The sequence below is a fragment of the Myodes glareolus genome, chromosome 4 (genome assembly GCF_982192425.1).
Source record: "Myodes glareolus chromosome 4, mMyoGla1.1, whole genome shotgun sequence".
In the NCBI taxonomy this organism is placed as follows: Eukaryota; Metazoa; Chordata; class Mammalia; order Rodentia; family Cricetidae; genus Myodes; species Myodes glareolus.
Genome location: NC_142029.1, coordinates 86,866,798 through 86,889,264, shown reverse-complemented (window position 1 = coordinate 86,889,264; position 22,467 = coordinate 86,866,798). Strand labels below are relative to the sequence as shown.

Sequence of the window (22,467 nt, the reverse complement as noted above, 5' to 3'; positions counted from 1 at the left end):
ATTTGCAAAGTATAATATATATTTTATTTTAATACCGTTTAAGGAGATTTTATTTTCATTACTTTTATAGTGTTTTATTTTTTAACTTTAGTGAAGTCTTCTCTCAATTAAATTTTTCAAATTAGATGAATTATTATGATTTCAGGCTGGGGTCAAACCCATGGTTTCACTTGTGCCTTTGAGTTCTTTACCACTGTGCTGCATAAGTGGCATATTAATTTCTTTTACCAGTAACTAGCAGTGAAAATTTATTAAGGATCTTAATGATTTTTGTATACAAAAAGAAATCCAAAGAATAAAATACTGAGGAATTGCAGTACTATTCTGATGTGGGATTCTCCTCTTATTCTCTGAGCCATTGGCCCATGACATAGCAGAATAGAACCAGCGAGGAAATCAAGCTATATAGAGAGAGAGTAGGCAGAATTGAAGAGACACAATGTAGGTGCCAAAGGGGACAGATGCCGAAACCTTACCAGTAGGCTATAACCTCATGGTGATACATAGATTAATAGAAATGGGTTAATTTAAGATGTTAATTTAAGATAACTGGGAATATACATACGCCATTAGTCAACAATATTGTAATCAACGTAATTTCTGGGTGATTATTTGGGTCTGGGTGGCAGGAAATAAAGTTCTAGTCTTGGTTTACACTATTCATAATCAAAGTTGTGAAAGATTTCTACAATGAAAATTGCATGATATCGCTTAAGGAAGATGAATAAATACACAAAATGCTTTGCTCATAGCTTAGACTTTCCTTAGTTTATATCTTGCCTTCACTTTTTACTATTTAAAAAGAACAGAAAAACCAAATGTCAATGAAGTTTCAATAATTTAGAACCTCATCTCATTGTACAAGAATATGAATGCTGTACAGTCACACCAGATACAAATGTGTAACTTGAAGGTAGAACAAGTACAGATCCACATGCCCTTGGACACTTGTGTGCCTGTATGCACTTTTGCACCCACAGGAACATGCATGTACCACACATATGTGTAAAGTAAAAAAATGAAGATTAAAAATTACTGAAGTTTTTGTAGAAAAAACACAAAATTCTGCCTGCTTAAAAAGCAGTGATGTAAGCACCTAGAAGCATAGCTTTTGCTAATTGGGCAGAAAACTTACTAGTGTTATTGTGTCAATACTTTCCAAGGACATCTGTAGAATCAATGCTATCTCTGTCATATCTCAGTGATATTTTAAGCTCAATATTCATAAAGAATCTCAACAGGTTTTGAATATGCAAAGTCCTCTTGAAAAAAATCTCAGTTACCCCCATTTCCAAATTTCAAAACCTGCCAGAAACTTGATAAACAAAGGTGTGTGTTATGAAAATAAGAGCAGGTAATCAGAGAAATGGTATAACACAGAAAGCCCAGAAAGAACATACTAGATAATGGTTTAAAAATAAAGGGTTTGAAGAAGTTTCTAACCATCTCTCAGGGGTGAAGGGATTGGAGAGATTTTTCAGAAAGGTTAACTGAATGTAGACATTAAAAAATTATATTGGATCCTACAAACAGAGTATATTAGCTACTCCAAGTATGTCAGACACACAATTTCAAGACTTACAAATAAAAGTATTTACATAGGATTAAAAATTCACAGCCCCACATGTAGTGATGACTGCTGACAATGACTTCTGATTTTCTGTGAAAAGCAGTCAGTCATAGAAAAATAGAATAGTCCCACCAAGGGGACATTTCTCTCTTGTGAGTAAAGCTGTCCATTTATGAGTGCTTATACTATAACTTTACCAGGTCTCTAATCACAAATCATGTGGGATACAACCTCTTGGTCATGTTGTCCTGGAATTTTTAGATTGAGTTAATAGAACTGGAAAGATGAATACTGGCTGTAGGTTGCACTTTTCCATGGGCTGGCATTCAGACAGAATGAGAAGGACATGAGAGGACATATGAGGCCAACAATTTTCATACCTGACTCTGGACACACTAGGAGCAGCCGCTCATCAATTCTGTCATTTCATTTTCCCATCATGATGCTCTTAACCTTTTTCTGTGAGCCATAAAATGCTTACCTTTTCTTTTAGTTGTTATTGTCATGGATTTTGTCAGAGCAATGAGAAAAGTCACTGCTATAGCACTGAACAGAAGAAAATAATTTACATGGACTATAAAGATAACTCTTATAACCTCACAATGACAACCTGCTAATTACAAAAGTTATAGATTACATATGCATGTCTATAAAGAAACATGCAAATTGTCAATGAGTTCAATAACAAGGCTCATTAAAAATAAACCAAAGTTACCATCAGATGCTAATTCTTCAGATCTTTCTTTTTACTATTTAAATAGAACAGAAAAATCAAATGTCAATGAAGATTCAATAATTTAGAATCTCATCTCATTGTGTAAGAATTTGAATGCTGTACAGTCACACCAGATATGAAGGTGTAACTTGAAGGTAGAATATGTGTATGAGAATTTAGGTTTGATACCCAGCACTGCAAAAATTAAAACATAATTCTCATATGACTAAATGTGAATACATTCTATAGCACATTATTTACAATAGAAAAATCAGGGTAGGAACCTGAATGCCCTTTCATTAATAGATAAGCAAAATATGATAAAATTAGATTATTTTCTCTCCTTAAAGTTAAATTAAATTTCAATTTTCTTTATACCTGAATAATATCCCATTGTGTGTATATAAAACAGTTTCAACATCCTTTAATCAGATGATGGGCATCTAGATTGATTTCTTTTCCTGTCTTTAGTGACTAGAAGAACAATAAATTTGAATGTGCAAAAATCACTATAGGAAGTTATAAACTCCTTTGGGGACATCACTCAAATTAGTGTATGAGCAGTCATATTGTAGATCCGTTTCTAATTTTCTAAGAAATCTCCACACTGCTTTCAGTATGGGCTAAGATAATATATACTCCCATCAACAGTTTATAAAGATTTTCTCTTCCCACATCCACAAAAGCATCTGTTGTCATTTGTATTCCAGGTGAATACTCTTCTGACTAGGAGGAGAACAATAATGGGAGGCTATAGTCAATGTGTATTGCAAGTGAGAAGAATAAAGAAATAAGTGTGTGTGTGTGTGTGTTTATATACAAAAATGCATTTTAAAAGAAAACTGTGTACGTTTGAGGTGGTTATATTTGCATAATTATAAGAGACAGTATATTCCTTAAGGAGAAACTTGCATTAAATTTTGAGACTTATCCTGATACCAGTTGTAAATACAATCACATCAATTCCTTTTTATATTCAGATGCCATACTTTTGGGAAGGGAGTAACTATAATTCTACCCCACTTATCAGAAAGTGTATTAAACCATTTAATTCACACTAAAATCATTAGGATCCTGTTTCTCATGTTGTATTAGTCTGTCTGGTCTTTGTGCAGAAGGAATTCCTAGGTTTTACCTCAACCTGATAAGACATACTTTGTTCAAGCCCATGGAAGACCTTTCTAAATGTAAAAGGAGGAGCAGTGGAGGCAGAGAGGGGAAGACTGGTATCCACAAGAAGAGAACATCAGTAGAGGAGGGAGAAGAAACTGGTCAGTAGGTAAAATAAATGAAAAAAATTATTTATAAGAAATTATAATTGAAATATTTGAATAATCCATTGTCTTATCTAGTGGCAGGGTTAATCAGAATAAAGTTATTTCCTTTGCTGTTGGAGAACACCCAAAGTTCTAATCACAAAATATCACCTGTAGTTCAGAAGTATTTTTAGTGTATATCAGGTATTAAGTCTTTATTACATTTTCTTCCTAGAAGAAATCCAAATATTTCTCTTAAATAATAACTGAATAAGAGACATAAGGAATCTCTGAATTTTTTCTAATGCATAAATTTTCTGAATCCCCTATATATAAACATTCTTCTTAATATGAGATATAATGCTACATGCCATTTTTTCCCATGACTCAAGTGAAAATAGCCAAAAATGTGGAAGGGAAAAAATGCTAAGAGTTGGAGTAGCATCCTAAGTTGAAGAATCACCTCATCTTGGAAAGGACTTATACTCTTTTAAGTTGATGATTGTCCCTGTGATTTTGGGCTGTAAAAAAATCCCTACTTGCCCCTTTCCTAGCTGTACCAGAGATAAATCTGTATCTATGGCCAGGATTAAGTGGTCAAGGCTTCGACCCCCAATATTATTTGTGTTGGGAGAACTCTAATAAAGAATAGATTACACAAGAGAAGAATGGTTCCATCCTCATCAATGCTCAATTATCATTTTTTCTACAAATATGTGTACTTTTTACTACTGTGCATTCTTGTTTGAGATAATTTGCTAATATTCTGGACAATGTAATCTTTTTATTACTTTAAAAATACCAATCCAAATTCCCATTCCCTCTCTTCCTCCCACTACCCTCCCACTCCCTCCACTGACCCTTCCACACCACCCTATCCAGTCCTAATACAGGGCAATGCACCCTGCCCTATGGAAAGTCCAAGGCCCTCACTTCTACATCTAGGTTGAGCAAGGTATACATCCAAATAGAATAGGATCTAAGAAGCCAGTACATGCATTAGAGACATATCCCAGTGTCACTATCGGTGAAAATATTTTCTCATTCTGTAGACTTCTTCCTCTTTGAAATAGCAATGGTTTCTATTGTTATAGAGGTCCCATTAATTAATTGTTGATCTTATTGCCTATCATGTTATGTTCAAGAAGTTGTATCTTGTGCCAATGTATTCAAGGCTATCCCCTACTTTCTCTTCTATTATATTTAGCATATCTGGTTTTATTCTGAGGTATTTAATTCACTAGAATTTCTTTCTCAGTCCATTTGTCATTTGTATATAAAAATAACATGAATATTCCAGTTTTGCATTCAGAAATTGTTTATCAGGTGCAGAAGTTTCTTTCTGTAGTTTTCAGTGTATTTTTCGTACAAAATACTATCTACTAATAAAGATAGTTTGGCTTCTTCCTGTCCTATTTTCTCACCTTAATCTTCTTGAATTGTATGTTTTTGTTTTTCATTTTTTAACACAAGATTTGTCTGTTTGACAGTGTAACACCCACAGCTGCTCTGAAGCTAGCTCACTATGCCAGGCTACCATCAAACACAGAGTTCCATCTGCCTCTACAACTCTTGTGCTGGATTAAAGTGGTATGCTCCCTACACTAGGGTTCTTCAATCGCTTGTTATTATGATTTTTAGTAGTATAACTATGGTGAGAGTGGATATTATTGTCTTGTTCCTAATTTGAGTGAATATGCCTTGAATTTTTCCTCCACTTAGGATGATGTCGGTTGCGGACTTCTGTAAATTTCCTTTTTCATGCTGAAGTATGTGAACTATATCCTTAGTCTCTCCAGGAGACTTTAATGAAGGGACATTGGATGTTATAAAAGGTCTTTTCTACATTTTATGAGATGATCATGTTTCTTTGTTGCTTGCTTTGATTTTGTTTTGATTTGTATTGCTTTTAGTGTTTGGTTTGTGTGGTGTGTTACAATTATTGACTAATATATATTGAACAATCCCTGAATCTCTGGGATGAGGTCAACATGTGTATAGTAGATAATAAATTTTTATTGATTTTTTTATTTAGCTCTGTTGGAAGAGGGCCTACTTGTTTGTCCTGGCCACCCAGAACCAAAATAACCAGACAGAAATTATATTAATTAAAACACTGCTTGTCCCATTAGCTCTAACTTCTTAATGGCTAACTCTTATATTAATTTAACCCATTTTTATTAATCTATTTTGCCACATGTTAGTGGCTTACTGGGTAAAATTTCCAGCATCTGTCTCCAGCGAATCAATAGCATCTCCCTGACTCTGCTTTCTTTCTCCTAGAATTCAGTTCTGTCTTCCCAGCCTACATAAGTTCTGCCCTATCAACAAGCCAATAGTTTCTTTATACATTAATAGCAATTAAAGCACACAGAGGTGACTCGCACATCAGAGCACAACATTTTTCCCCTTGCCTACCCTCTTCCCTTCAACCCTTTCCCAAGGTCCCCATGCTCCCAATTTACTCAGGAGCTCTTGTCGTTTTCTACTTTCCATATAGATTACATCTGTGTAGGTCTCTCTTAGGGTCCTCATTGTTGTTTAGGTTCTCTGGGATTGTGATTGTGGGCTGATTTTCTTTGTTTTATGTTTGAAAACCACTTTTGAGCAAGTGCATGTGATAATTGTCTTTCTGGGTCTGGGTTACCTCACGCAAAATGATGTTTTCTAACTCCATTCATTTGACTGCAAAAGTCAAAATGTCTTTCTTTTTTTTTGCTGTGTAGTACACCATTGTGTAAATGTACCACATTTTCCTTTTCCATTTTTCAGTTGAGGGACATTTAGGTTGTTTCCAGGTTCTGGATATGACAAAAATCCTGCTATGAACATAATTGAGCACATGTCCTTGTGACACAATAGAGCATGCTTTGATTATATACCCAAAAATGGTATTACTGGGTCTTGGGGAAGGTTGTTTCCTAATTTTCTGAGAAATAACAACACTGACATCCAAAGGGGTTGTACCAGCTTGCATTCCCACCAGCAATGCAAAAGTGTTCCCTTTACCCCACAATTTCTCCAGCATAAGTTGTCATCTTTGTTTTTCATCTTGGCCATTCTTACAGGTGTGAGTTGGAATCTCGGAGTTGTTTTAATTTGCATTTCTCTGAAGACTAAGGATGTTGAACATTTTCTTAAGTGTCTTTCCCATTTTAGATTCCTCTGTTTAGAGTTCTCTTTTTATGGCTGTACTCAATTGAACAATAATTGGATTATTTGTTCTTTTGATGACCAATTCTTTTAGTTCTTTGTATATTTTGAAGATCAGACCTCTGTCTGATATGGGGTTAGTGAAGATCTTGCCATTCTGTAGGCTGTCATTTTGTCTTGTTGAACATGCCCTTTGCTTTACAGAACATTTTCAGTTTCAGTAGGTCAGGTTTATTAATTATTTCTCTCAGTATCTGTGCTGCTGGGGTTATATTTAGGAAGTGGTCTCCCGAGACAATGTGTTCAAGGGTACTTCCAACTTTCTCCTCTACAATATTCAGTGTGTCTGGTTTTATGTTGAAGTCTTTGATACATTGCCCTCCTGAACACAGATGATATATGGGCTAAGAAAGAAATCAGAGAAACATCACCCTTCACAATAGCCACAAATAGCATAAAATATCTTGTAGAAACTCTGACTAAACAAGTGGAAGACTTATATGACAAGAACTTTAAATCCTTGAAGAAAGAAATTAAAGAAGTCACCAGAAAGTGGAAAGATCTGCATTGGTCTTGGGTAGGTAGAATCAACAACGTAAAAATGGCAATCTTACCAAAAGCAATCTACAGATTCAATGCAATGCCAACCAAAATTCCCAAAAAATTCTTCACAGACCTTGTAAGAACGGTACTCAACTCCATATGGAAAAGCAAAAAAACCCAGGATAGCCAATACAATCCTGTACAATAAAAGAACTTCTGGAGCCATCACAATCCCTGACTTCAATCTCTACTTACTACAGAGCTACAGTACTAAAAACAGCTTGGTATTGGCATAAAAACAGACAGGAGGAGCAATGGAACTAAATCAAAGACCTGGATATTAATCCACATACCTTCGAACACCTGATTTTTGACAACAAGCAAAAAATATCAAACGTGAAAAGGAAAGCATATTTAACAAATGATGCTGGCATAACTGGATATCAACATGTAGAAAATGAAAATAGACCTATATCTACCACCATGCACAAAAATTCAAGTCCAAATGGATTAATGACCTCAGCATAAAGCTAGTCACACTGAACCTCATAGTAGATTATTTTTTATGTGTTTTTGAATTTGGTTTGAATGTATTTTTGAAAATTTTTTGCATCTGTGCCCATGAAGAATATCAGTATATAATATTAAATTTTCTTGAGTCTTTGTTAATTTTGGTGTCATGGAAATAAGGTGGCTTCCTAAAAAGAACTTGGAAATGTTTCTTTCTTTTATTTTGTGGAATTATTTGAAGACCATTAGTGTTAGATTTTCTGTGATTGTCTTGTGGAATTGTGTACTGAATTTTCCATGTTCTAGGTTTTCAAATTTTAGAGACTTTTAACTCTGAATTCTTTTCCATCACAAGTGATGGGTCAGTTCAGGTTCTTTATTTGTTGATAAGTGTGAAAAGCAAAAAGAGAGTCTAGGCACATTTCAGAGAAGACAATAATTATACAGCTTTGTGAAGCAATGCAGTCATACTGTTAATGGGTAGGAATTGAGTTATCACATGATATAGAAATTATACATAAATATATACTAAGCAGTTTAACTCATAGTTGCACAAATGAATAGTGTTAATAAGATGATCATTTCTGATGCATGAAGAGCAAAATTAACCAAAGTATGCATCAGTTAATTAATTAACAAAATGTGGTATAGTCATACAGAAGAATTTTTTTCTTGCTCTAAAACAATATGTAATAAATGACTGTCAGTGTGAATAAACTTTGAAAATTTATTGTCACACATAATGAGAAAATCAAACATGTATTATTTAACGTTATGGATTTTCCACAGTAAAAAAATACATTGAAATAAAATAAAACAACAGAAAGATATTTTTTTGCTACACATTGGTAGAGGAACAGGGTCAAGAAATAAGACGTGACATGAAATTAATCTAGAATGCATCTGATTAGTGTTGTTAAACTTTGAAATTATATAATGATAAAGTTTGTCGAGTGGGCCAATAAGAGGCTAGAGATAATGGGCCAAACAGTAATTTAATTAATACAGTTTCTGTGTGGTTATTTTAGGTGTAAGCTAGCCAGACAGCTGGGACAAAGGGGCCCTCTCATTGCAACAGTTAATCTATATGTGAGAGTTAGTCAATAAGAGGTTAGAGATAATGACCCAAACAGTAATTTTATTAATACAGGTTCTGTGTGGTTATTTCAGGTGTAAGCTAGCTAGGTGGCTGGGACAAAGGGGCCCTCTCCTTGCAACAATTTGGTGCCCAACGTAGAGCTAAATCTACTTAAAAACCTACGAAAGCTTAATTCTAGACACACAGAAAAAAAGAGAGCTTTTACTGTTTGCTAGGGTGTGTCACAGAGAGATTTTCCTGACTCAGCAATAACAGCAGGGAAAAAAACCCATGCCATTTTAAAACAAGACTTCCTGGGCCCTGCCACCAGTGTAAACTCTGGCTATGGAGCATTTGTGGGTTTCGGGTATTTGTGTGCCCACTTGGGGTCAGGAGGAAAGTAGCTGATTCCAAGCCCATGGCTCAGCTCTTCCTGCCTAGGCAGACAGCGGGATCAGGTCTACTAGGCTTGGGCAGGTGGGAGAGCATGGTGGATTCCCGCTGCCATACAGAGAGATGTTTCCAGGCTGCACAGTGCTCTACGTGGCAAATTTGCTGCAACTCAGATAAAAGGGGTTTGTGTACTAGATGCTCCTTCTCGGGGTTGGAGTGCTGAGTGCGGCTCCTGCCTGACAGCCTCAGAACTAGCACTGGTAGTGCTTCCACCATTGTAAAACTGGAGAGAGGCAGAGCCAGCATCCAGAGCAACTACAACCAAGCTGCTTAGCATTTTCAAAGCTCTCCAAGACGTTAAAAAATTACAGACAATACCAGATTCAGACATAAACAACCTCTAAATGGGTCACAATGTTGGATAAATGTACATAGGCTTGGGAGAGAAAAAAAAGTATAGAAAGTCATAAAATAAAGTTAATGCTTTAAAAGAAAAAGGTAAAGTCTTTAAAGAGATAGTGTACAGATACTCAAATATCAAAAGGAGTAAAGAAAAATAAGTCATGTAAAAATGGAAAATTCACAGAGAGTTTTGATTCTGTATATTATTGTCTTATGATTGAATTTTTTTTTCCGTTAGACTTGTTTATTCAAGTATCTGAAAACACTCTTTCCACTTCCTCCCCTCCTCCCAATACCCTCCCGCTCCCCACACTCCCCCCACTCTCTCTCCTCCTCCCTCACTATTCCCAAGAGCAGTCAGGGTTTCCTGCCCTGTGGGAAATCCAAGTTCCTTCCCCCTCCTTCCAGGTCCAGGAAGGTGAGCATCCAAACAGGCCAGGATCCCAAAAAGCCAGTCCATGCAGACGAAACAAGACCCAGTGCCATTGTCAATGGCTTCTCAGTCTTCATTTGGACCTTGGGGGCTCAGTCAGCCCCCATGTCAACCACATTCAGAGAGTACAGTTTGATCACATGCTCATTCAGTCCCAATCCAGCTGGCCTTGGTGAGCTCTCATTCGATCAGTCCCCTTGTATCAGTGGGTGAACGCACCCTTCGCGGTCCTGACTTACAGTGCTCCAATGTGGGTCTCCGTCTCTATCTCCATCCATCGTCAGATGAAGGCCCCCTCTGATTTTGCTTTCCTTACTCACAATCTCCCTCCCTCTGCTTCTCATTTGGGCCTAGAGAGTTAAGTCCAGTGTTCCAATATGTGTCTCTTTCTCTATCTCCATCCATCACTATATGAAGGTTCTGTGGTGATATGCAAAAACCATATTCATCAGTATGGTTAAGGGCCAAGGCCAGATAAGGCACCCTCTCCTCTGTTGCCCAGAGTACAATCTGGGGACCTCTCCTTGGGCCTGGGAACCCCTCCAGAATCAAGTTTCTTGCATACCCTAAAATGGCTCCCTTAGTTGAGATATAAACTTCCCTGCTCCCATAACCATCCTTCCCCACTCCTCCCTCCCATTCCCCCAAGCCATCCCCGATCCTCCCCCTCTCCCCTCTCCCAAACCATCTCCCCGTACTTCCACCACCACCACCACCCCCGTGCACCCAAGTTTGCCTGGCAATCTTACCTACTATACTTATCCAAGAGGATAACTATATGATTTTCTTCAGGTTCACCTTCTTATTTAGCTTCTCTAGGATCACAAATCATAGACTCAAAGACCTTTAACTATGGCTAGAAACCACTTAAGAGTGAGTACATACCATATTCCTCTTTTTGGGTCTGGGTTACCTCACTCAGTAAAGCGTTTTCTATTTCCATCCATTTGCATGCAAAATTCAAGATGTCATTGTTTTTTACCGCTGAGTAAAACCCTAATGTGTGTATGTTCCACACCTTTTTTAACCATTCTTCTATAGAGGGGCACCTAGGTTGTTTCCAGGTTCTGGCTATTACAAATTATGCAGCTATGAACATAGTTGAACAAATACTTTTGTAGTATGATAGGGAATCTCTTGGGTATATTCCCAAGAGTGGAATTGCTGGGTCCTGAGGGAGGTTGACTCCCAGTTTCCTGAGAAACCACAATACTGATTTCTACAGTGGCTGTACAAGATTGCATTCCCACCAACATTAGATGAGTGTTCCCCTCACTCCACATCCTCTCCAGCATAGGCTATCATTGGTGTTTTTGACTTTAGCTATTCTGACAGGTGTAAGATGGTATCTCAAAGTGGTTTTGATTTGCATTTCCCTGATCGCTAAGGATGTTGAGCATGACCTTAAGTGTCTTCTGGCCATTCGAAGTTCATCTGTTGTGAATTCTCTGTTCAGTTCAGTACCCAATTTTTTAATTGGGATAATTAGAGTTTTAGTGTCTAGTTTCTTGAGTTCTTTGTATATTTTGGAGATCAGACCTTTGTCTGATGAGGGGTTGGTGAAGATCTTTTCCCAGTCCGAAGGTAGCCTTTTTGTCTTACTGACAGTGTCCTTTGCTTTAGAGAAGCTTCTCAGTTTCAGTAGGTCCCATTTATTCATTGTTTCTCTTATTGTCTGTGCTACTGGGGTTCTACTTAGGAAGTGGCCTCCTGTGCCTATATCTTGTAGACTACTTCCCACTTTCTCTTCTATCAGGTTCAAAGTGGACAGATTAATGTTGATGTCTTTAATCCATTTGGACTTGAGTTTTGTGCATGGTGACAGATATGGATCTACTTTCATTCTTCTACAGGTTGACATCCAGTTATGCCAGCACCATTTGTTAAAGATGCTTTCCTTCTTCCATTGTACACCTTTAGCTCCCTTGTCAAAAATCAGGTGTTCATAGGTTTGTGGGTTAATATTCGGGTCTTCTATTTGATTCCATAGGTCGACCTCTCTATTCTTATGCCAATACCAAGCTGTTTTCAGTACTGTAGCTCTGTAATAGAGTTTGAAGTTAGGGATGGTTATACCTCCAGAAGTTCCTTTATTGTATAAGATTGTTTTGGCTATCCTGGGTTTTTTGTTTTGCCATATAAACTTGTTTATGGTTCTCTCAAGTTCTGTGAAGAAGTTTAATGAGATTTTGATGGGGATTGCATTGAATCTATAGATTGCTTTTGGTAGAATTGCCATTTTTACTATGTTGATTCTCCCAATCCAAGAGCAGGGGAGGTCTTTCCATTTTCTGGTATTCTCCTCAGTTTCTTTCTTCAAAGACTTAAAGTTCTTGTCAAATAGGTCTTTCACTTCCTTGGTTAGAGTAACCCCAAGATATTTTATGCTATTTGTGGCTATCGTGAAAGGTGATGTTTCTCTGATTTCCCTCTCTGCTTCTTTGTCCTTTGTGTATAGGAGGGCCACTGATTTTTTGGAGTTGATCTTGTATCCTGCCACGTTACTAAAGGTGTTTATCAGCTGTAGGAGTTCTTTGGTAGAGTTTTTGGGGTCGCTTATGTACACTATCATGTCGTCAGCAAATAACAAAAGTTTAACTTCATCCTTTCCAATTCGAATTCCCTTGATCTCCTTATGTTGTCTTATTGCTATTGCTAGAACTTCAAGCACTATATTGAAGAGGTATGGAGAGAGTGGACAGTCTTGTCGTGTTCCTGATTTTAGTGGAAAGGCTTTGAGTTTCTCTCCATTCAATTTGATTATTATCTGTCGGCTTGCTGTATATTGCTTTTATTATATTTAGGTATGATCCTTGTATCCCCAGTCTCTCCAACACCTTTATCATAAATGGGTGTTGAATTTTGTCAAATGCTTTTTCAGCATCCAATGAAATGATCATATGGTTTTTTCTTTCAGTTTATTTATATGATGGATTACATTGATAGATTTGCGTATGTTGAACCAGCCCTGCATCTCTGGAATGAAGCCTACTTGATCATAATGGATAATTTTTCTAATGTGTTCTTGGATTTGGTTTGCCAGTATTTTATTGAGAATTTTCGCGTCGATGTTCATGAGTGAGACTGGCCTGTAATTCTCTTTCTTGGTTGTGTCTTTGTGTGGTTTTGGTATCATGGTAACTGTAGCTTCATAAAAGGAGTTTGGCAAAGACTCTTCTGTTTCTATTTTGTGGAATACATTAAGGAGTATAGGGATTAGCTCTTCCTGGAAGTTCTGGTAGAATTCTGCATTGAAACAATCTGGTCCTGGGCTTTTTTTGGTAGGGAGATTTTTGATAAGAGCTTCTAATTCTTCACGACTAACAGGTCTATTTAGATTGTTCACCTGTTCTTGGTTCAACTTTGGTATATGGTACTTATCTAAAAAAATGTCCATTTCTTTTACATTTTCCAACTTTGTGGCATATAAACTTTCATAGTAAGAAAGATCTAATGATTCTCTGAATTTCCTCTGTGTCTGTGGTTATGTCCCCCTTTTCATTTCTGATCTTATTAATTTGCATGTTCTCTCTCTGCCGTGTGATTAGTTTGGATAGGGGTTTGTCGATCTTGTTGATTTTCTCCAAGAACCATCTTTTGGTTTCATTGATTCTTTGAATTGTTTTCTGTGTTTCTATTTTGTTGATTTCAGCCCTCAGTTTGATTATTTCCAGTCTTCTACTCCTCCTGGGGAAATCAGCTTCTTTTTTTTCTAGTGCTTTCAAGTGTGCTGTTAAGTCTCCAATCTGTGCTTTCTCCATTTTCTTTAATTGGGCACTTAGTGCTATGAACTTTCCTCTTAGCACTGCTTTCATAGTGTCCCATAGGTTTGAGTATGTTGTGTCTTTATTTTCATTAAATTCAAGGAAGACTTTAATTTCTTTCTTTATTTCTTCCTTGACCCAGGGGTGATTCAGTAGTCGACAGTTCAACTTCCATGAGTTTATTGGCTTCCTGGGGGTAGCATTGTTGTTGAATTCTAACTTTAATCCATGGTGATCTGATAAGACACAGGTGGTTACTAATATTTTTCTGTATCTGTGGAAGTTTGCTTTGTTACCGAGTATGTGGTCAATTTTCGAGAAGGTTCCATGAGCTGCAGAGAAGAAGGTATATTCTTTCCTATTTGGGTGGAATGTTCTATAGATGTCTGTTAACTCCATTTGATTCAATACCTTCAATAAATCTCTTATTTCTCTGTTAGGTTTCTGTCTGATTGACCTGTCCATTGGTGAGAGAGGTGTGTTGAAGTCTCCTACTATTAGTGTGTGTGGTTTGATAACTGCCTTGATTTCTAGAAGAGTTTCTTTTACATAAGTGGGTGCCTTTATATTAGGGGCATAGAGATATTCAGGATTGAGACTTCTTCCTGATGAATTGTTCCTGTTAAGAGTATGAAATGTCCATCTCCATCTCATCTGATTGATTTTAGTTTGAAGTCGATTTTGTTAGATATTAGAATGGCCACACCCGCTTGTTTCTTAGGCCCATTTGCTTGGAAAACCTTTTCCCAACCCTTTACTCTGAGTAGGTGTCTGTCCTTGTGGTTGAGGTGTGTTTCTTGTAAACAGCAGAATGTTGGATCTTGTTTTCGTATCCAATCTCTAAGTCTGTGCCTCTTTATAGGTGAATTGTGTCCATTGATATTAAGTGATATTAATGACCAGTGGTTGTTGACATCGATCATTTTTTTTTTGGGTAGTAGAGTGTATGTGTTTTCCTTCTTTGAAAAGGGTCTTGTGAAGGGTCACTAGATGTCTGAGTTATTGTAGGCAGTGTTGTGAATGTTGGATTCCTTGGGTTGTGATTTTCCTTCTAATATTCTCTGTAAGGCTGGATTTGTAGCTATGTATTGTTTAAATTTGTTTTTATCCTGGAATATTTTGTTTTTCCATTGATAGTGAACAATAGCTTGGCTGGGTATAGTAGTCTGGGCTTGCATCCATGGTCTCTTAGTTTCTGCAGTACCTCTATCCAGGACCTTCTGGCTTTCATGGTTTCCATAGAGAAGTCTGGTGTAAGTCTGATAGGCTTACCTTTATAAGTTACTTGACCTTTTTCCTTTGCAGCTCTTAATATCCTTTCTTTAATCTGAATGCTTTGTGTTTTGATTATTATATGGCGAGGCGATGTTTTTTTCTGATCCAGTCTCTTCGGTGTTATGTATGCTTCTTGAACCTTCATAGGAATATCATTCTTTAGGTTAGGAAAGTTTTCTTCTCTAATTTTGTTGAATATATTTTCTGGACCTTTGATCTGCAATTCTTCTCCTTCTTCTACTTCTATTATTCTTAGATTTGGGTTTTTTTATTATGTCCCAGATTTCCTGAATGTTTTGTGATGAGAATTTGTTGGATTTGCTGTTTTCTTTGATCAGAGCGTTTATTTTCTCTATGGTGTCTTAATAATCTGAGATTCTTTCTTCCATCTCTTGTATTCTATTGGTTATGCTTGTTCCTGAAGTCTCTGTTTGTTTACCTAGATTTCCCATATCCAGCTGGCCCTTGGTTTGTGTTTTCTTCACTGCCTCCATTTCAGTTTTCAATTCTTGAACCGATTCCATTACCTGTTTGATTGTTTTTCTTGGTTTCCCAGGGTATCCTTTACTAATTTACTCATTTCTTCAAACTTTTTGTTATATTTCTCTTCCATTTCTTTACTCATTTCTTCAATCTTTTTCTTATATTTCTCTTCTATTTCTTTAAGTGAGTTATTCATACCCTGTTTAAGAGACTCTATTGCTTTCATAATGACACTGTTTTCCACTTCTTCAGAATAGTATGTTCAAGTCCTTCTGTAGTAATATCGCTGGGATCTGGTGTTTTCATGTTGTTTTTCAGATTGTTGGAGGAATTCTTGTCTTGGCGCCTGCCCATCTCTTCCTTCAGATGCTCTCCAATGGCTCTTCCCTCCGCTGGGTCTTCTGCTACAGGATTAGTGCCCCTTGCTGGCCAGTAATCACTTTGCCTGCAGTCCTACCTTACTGCAGGCAGGCTATTAAAACAAAGGAACTCCCTCCCATTTGCACTCACTGCCCTGTCCCGGCGGTGCCCACACAGGCTGAGTTGGAGAATATTATGCCCCGAAAAAGGGAGAGAGGAAGGGTAGGGGTTCCTGGCTGAAAGCGGGGATGGGGTAGGAGGAGAGAGGGTTTAGCTGGAGGAAGCCGCCCCTTTGGAATACCCTGGGAGATAAGGATGGTGGGAAAATTGTGTGTTCCCTTACCGGGCTTGTGTTGCAGGTCAGGAACACACTTACCCCTCCATTGTATCTTCTGCTACAGGTTCAGTGTCACTTGCTGGTCAGAAATCTCCCTGCCTGCCTGTTGTTTGCTGTTTTTTAAATGTCATTGAGCAATAGGCTTTAAAGATTTATGTATTTACCCATTTTTAAATTTTTGGTTGTATTTTATCTGGTTTTTATGTAAGCTAAAGCTGTATTTATAGGACCAAATTGAACATGTTGTTACTCACTATTTATGGAAGAGTTTTTAAAATTGTTGCTTTCGGTTGTCTCATAAAAGTATGGTAAAATTCAACAGTGAGGTAAATTGTCCTGCAGTCTTATTGGTTGGGTGAATTTTACTAGTGCCTCAGTCATTGCACACTGCTTGTAATCAGTTGTTTCAGATACTTGCTTTTATGCTTTATTGCACGATTTCACATATCATATACAATAAAAAGACATAAATTTCTTACAGATTTTCATAATAATTTAGAGCATGATATCCCCCAAGCACTCATTTAATGATGCTTTGGCTTCCACTGGTAGCTGAGACAACACGTATTTTTTCTAATTTCTGTTAAGTTCTTTTTATCTTTTGTTTTCTTGGCAGAAAGGTTCATAATGTTATTAATTTTCAAAACATATGTTGCTTCTGTGACACATTATAGTGTCATTTTATTTATCATCTAATGAACTCAGTTCAAATCTTAATTATGGCTTACATACTCAATACTTTGCTATTGATATTTTTCTGGCTAGTGAAAAATGATATGATACTACTATTCTACTATAGAGTAACATAAGAACTTAGAACACATTGAAAGTCAGTTGGGTTCTGTTTCCACATTTTTGGGTCAAATCTGTTAAGTATATTCTAGGAGCCATAGATTACTGGGTCTGGAGCTCTGTGTGCAATGTTTCTCTAGAGTTCTCTACAAAATCAGGTTAAACTCTAGCATTGTAACCAAACAAGGGGAAAGGAATTCAAGTCAATGATTTTCTTTCTAGAAACTCCTAGAATTTTCTTTCTAGGATTTAGTAGCTAAGTCATTTAATTTGGTGATCATTTTATTTTCTTGTAATTCAGTTTAATGTATAAATTTGAACTAGTGAGTAAGCAATATGTTTAAGACACTATAAAATGTTTAAAAAACATTGCACTTAATCAAGATATTTTTAAAAAAATAATTCTTAATAACTTACACCTGTCAGAATGGCTAAAATCAAAAACGCCAATGATAACCTATGCTGGAGAGGATGTGGAGTAAAAGGAACACTCATCCACTGTTGATGGGAATGCAAACTTGTGCAACCACTGTGGAAATCAGTGTGGCAGTTTCTGAGGAAACTGGGAGTCAACCTACCTCAGGACCCATCAATTCCACTCTTGGGAATATACCCAAGAGATTCTCAATCATACTACAAAAACATTTGTTCAACTATGTTCATAACAGCACTATTTGTAATAGTCAGAGCCTGAAAACAACCTAGGTGGCCCTCAATGGAAGAATGGATAAAGAAGGTATGTCATATATACACATTAGAGTTCTACTCAGCAGTAAAAAAAAAAAATGACATCTTGAATTTTGCATGCAAATGGATTGAAATATAAAACACTTTACTGAGTGAGATAACCCAGACCCCAAAATATGATTATAGTGTGTACTCACTCGTTAGTGGATTCTAGCCATAAACAAAGGACACTGAGCCTATAGTTTGTAATCCTAGAGAAGCTAAATAATGAGGTGAACCCAAAGAAAAACATATAGTTATCTTCCTGGAAATTGGAAGTAGACAAGATCGCAGGGCAAAAGCTGGGAACATGGGTGTGGGGGTGGGGTGGGGGGAAATGAAGAAGGCAAGAGAGAAGGGTACTACTGGATTTCAGACTTGGGATTTTTTTTTCTGGCTGCAGAAGATGATTCTATATGATTAGTCTGGACTAGAAGAAACATTCCCACCATGTAACTCATAGGTGGGAAGGATTCATGACTGAGTATGGATCATCCTCTAAGGCACCTCCATTTTTCTGTTTCCACAGATTGACTTACAGAAGAATGGATGCAGTAAATGTCTCTTTGGTGACTGAATTCATTCTGGTAGGAATAACAGGAAAGCCTGAATTCCAAATACCCTTGTTCTTTCTGTTCCTAGCAATGTATCTGGTCACTGCATTGGGAAATTTGTGTTTGATAATTCTGATTGTGCTGAATTCTCACCTCCAAACTCCTATGTACTTTTTTCTCTTTAACTTGTCCTTTGTAGATATTTGCTATTGTTCTGTGTTCATTCCCCAAATGCTGATGAGCATTATATTAAGGAAAAATATAATTACATACACAGAATGTATGATGCAACTCTTATTTCTTTATCTTTTTTGCTGCTTCTGAGTGCTATGTGTTGACTTCAGTGACCTATGATCGCTACATGGCTATCTGCAATCCACTGTTGTATAACAGTGTTATTTCTCCTAAACTATGTTTGATCCTTATATTTGGTTCCTACAATATTGCATTTTGTAATGCTGTGGCTCACACTGTGTGCATGCTGAGACTGATCTTCTGTGATGCCTGCACCATCAACCACTACTTCTGTGATATTCCTCCTTTGCTCCAGCACTCCTTCACAAGCATATATGCCAAGAATATTGTAATATTTGTTGTTGGGAGCATCCATGTAATTTTTCCTACTTCAACTATCTTTACCTCCTATGGTTTCATCCTCTCCAGTATCTTCTGCATCAGTTCCTCTGAGGGCAGGTCCAAAGCCTTCAGCACCTGCAGCTCTCACACCCTTGCTGTTTCTCTGTTCTTTGATTCAGCTACACTCGTGTATTTCAAACCCTCCTCAGCTGGGTCTATGAATGAAGGAAAATCTATTCTGTCCTTTACACCAATGTGGTTCGCATGATGAAGCCCTTAATCTACAGCTTAAGGAACAAAGATATTAAAGTTGCCTTTGGGAAAACCCTAAGCGGCAGGAACATTTGACTGGTCAAGTTGTATTTAATTTCTTATTCTGGGCGCAGAAATTGTTTCTACTTATGGGCAATATTTCAGATGTAGAATTTACCTCTTTTTTTTCTTTTCTAGACAATATGCTACATTTTTTTCCAGTTTTTGAATAGCCAGAGACTCTTAGAATAATTATGAATTCTAGGCTTTTTTGTATCACAAAAAAAAAATTGAGTCTTTTAAATTTGGTTTAATATTGTGAGAGCTTCCTGTGTCAGCTGAGAGAGATTCCTGGCCAGCAAGTGGCACTGATCCTCTAGCAGAAGATACATCAGAGGGGTGAGTTTGCTCCTGACCCACGGCAGAAGCCCGGCAAGGAGGAGCTCAGACATTCCCCGACCCCCTTGACTCCCTGGTCACACTGCAGGGGTGGCTCCACCCTGCTAAGCTCTCTTGCCTCCTATCCCATACCAGCTTTCACCCAGGAGCCCTGTCCTTTATTCCTCCCTTCCTCCTGGGGCCATAAAATCACCCAGATCAGCCACGTTGTGTGCTGGGACTGGGCTGTACGTGGAACCTGGCAGGAGGGAGTTCCTGTGTATCAATAGCCTGCCTGCGGGAAGGTAGGCCTTCTGTCAGTGAGGTCCCTGCACAACAAGGGAACCTGACCTGGTACCAGAAGATCCAATAGAGAGCATTTGAAGGAAGAGATGGGCAGACGCCAAGGCAAGACCTCCTCCAACAATCTGAAAAACAACATGAAAACACCAGATCCCAGCGACCCTACAATGGAAGGACTTGAACACCCTAATCCAGAAGAAGTGTGAAAAAGGGCCATTATGATAGCAATAGAGTCCCTTAAACAGGATATGAATAACTCCCTTAAAGAAATGGATGAGAAGGATAACAAAAAGTTTGAAAAAATGAGTAAAGAAATAGAAGAGAAGTATAACAAAAAGTTTGAAGAAATGAGTAAATCCGTAAAACATACCCTGGGAACCAAGAAAAAACAATCAAACAGGTAATGGAAACAGTTCAAGAAATGAAAACTGAAATGGAGGCAATGAAGAAAACACAAACCAAGGGCCGGCTGGGTATGGAAAATCTAGGTAAATGAACAGAGACTACAGAATCAAGCATAACCAATAGAATACAAGAGAGAGAAGAATGAATCTCAGATTATGAAGACACCATAGAGAAAATAAACACTCTGAGCAAAGAAAACAGCAAATCGAACAAATTCTCATCACAAAACATTCAAGAAATCTGGGACATAATAAAAAGACCAAACCTAAGAATAATAGAAGGAGAAGAATTGCAGATCAAAAGCCCAGAAAATATATTCAACAAACTTATAGAAGAAAACTTTCTCAATCTAAAGAATGATATTCCTATGAAGGTTCAAGAAGCATACAGAACACCAAATAGACTGAATCAAAAAAATCATCCCCTCACCATATAATAATCAAAACCAAAAACGTACAAATTAAAGAAAGAATATTAAGAGCTGCAAAGGAAAAAGGTCAAGTAACTTTTAAAGGAAAACCTATCAGACTTACACCGGACTTCCCTCTGGAAACCATGAAAGCCAGAAGGTCCTGTATACAGGTACTGCAGAAATTAAGAGACCATGGATGCAAGCCCAGCCAAGCTATTGTTCACTATCAACGGAGAAAACAAAATATTCCAGAATAAAAACAAATTTAAACAATACGTAGCTGAAAATCCAGCCTTACAGAGAATATTAGAAGGAAAATCACAACCCAAGGAATCCAACATTCACAACACTGCCTACAATAACTCAGACATCCAGCGACCCTTCACAAGCACAACTCAAAGAAGGAAAACACATAACCCTACTACCCAAAAAAAAGACCGGAGTCAACAACCACTGGACATTAATATCACTTAATATCAATGGACACAATTCACCTATAAAGAGGCACAGACTTAGAGATTGGATACGAAAACATGGTCCAACATTCTGCTGTTTACAAGAAACATACCTCAACCACAAAGACAGACACCTACTCAGAGTAAAGGGTTGGGAAAAGGTTTTCCAAGCAAATGGACCTAAGAAACAAGCGGGTGTGGCCATTCTAATATCTAACAAAATCGACTTCAAACTAAAATCAATCAGATGAGATGGAGATGGACATTTCATACTCTTAACAGGAACAATTCATCAGGAAGAAGTCTCAATCCTGAATATCTATGCCCCTAATACAAAGGCACCCACTTATGTAAAAGAAACTCTTCTAGAACTCAAGGCAGTCATCAATCCACAGACACTAATAGTAGGAGACTTCAACACTCCTCTCTCACCAATGGACAGGTCAATCAGACAGAAACCAAACAGAGAAATAAGAGATTTATTGGAGGTATTGAATCAAATGGAGTTAACAGACATCTATAGAACATTCCACCCAAATAGGAAAGAATATACCTTCTTCTCTGCAGCTCATGGAACCTTCTCAAAAATTGATCACATACTCGGTAACAAAGCAAACTTCCACAGATACAGAAAAATATTAGTAACCACCTGTGTCTTGTCAGATAACCATGGATTAAAATTAGAATTCAACAACAATGCTACCCCCAGGAAGCCAACAAACTCATGGAAGTTGAACAGTCAACTACTAAATCATCCCTGGGTCAAGGAAGAATTAAAGAAAGAAATTAAAGTCTTCCTTGAATTTAATGAAAATAAAGACACAACATACTCAAACCTATGGGACACTATGAAAGCAGTGCTAAGAGGAAAGTTCATAGCACTAAGTGCCCAATTAAAGAAAACGGAGAATGCACACATTGGAGACTTAGCAGTACACTTGAAAGCTCTAGAAAAAAAAAGAAGCTGATTCCCCCAGGAGGAGTAGAAGACTGGAAATAATCAAACTGAGGGCTGAAATCAACAAAATAGAAACACAGAAAACAATTCAAAGAATCAATGAAACCAAAAGCTGGTTCTTGGAGAAAATCAACAAGATCGACAAACCCCTATCCAAACTAATCACACGGCAGAGAGAGAACATGCAAATTAATAGGATCAGAAATGAAAAGGGGGACATAACCACAGACACAGAGGAAATTCAGAGAATCATTAGATCTTTCTTACTATGAAAGTTTATATGCCACAAAGTTGGAAAATGTAAAAGAAATGGACATTTTTTTTAGATAAGTACCATATACCAAAGTTGAACCAAGAACAGGTGAACAATCTAAATAGACCTGT

The 22,467-nt window shown here is 37.3% G+C and overlaps 1 pseudogene; it reads left to right on the top strand.

The window, feature by feature from the left end:
* The first annotated feature begins 18,335 nt into the window (after positions 1 to 18,335).
* Positions 18,336 to 19,268, top strand: LOC148122355 (olfactory receptor 8B3-like; annotated as a pseudogene).
* The last annotated feature ends 3,199 nt before the right edge of the window (positions 19,269 to 22,467 follow it).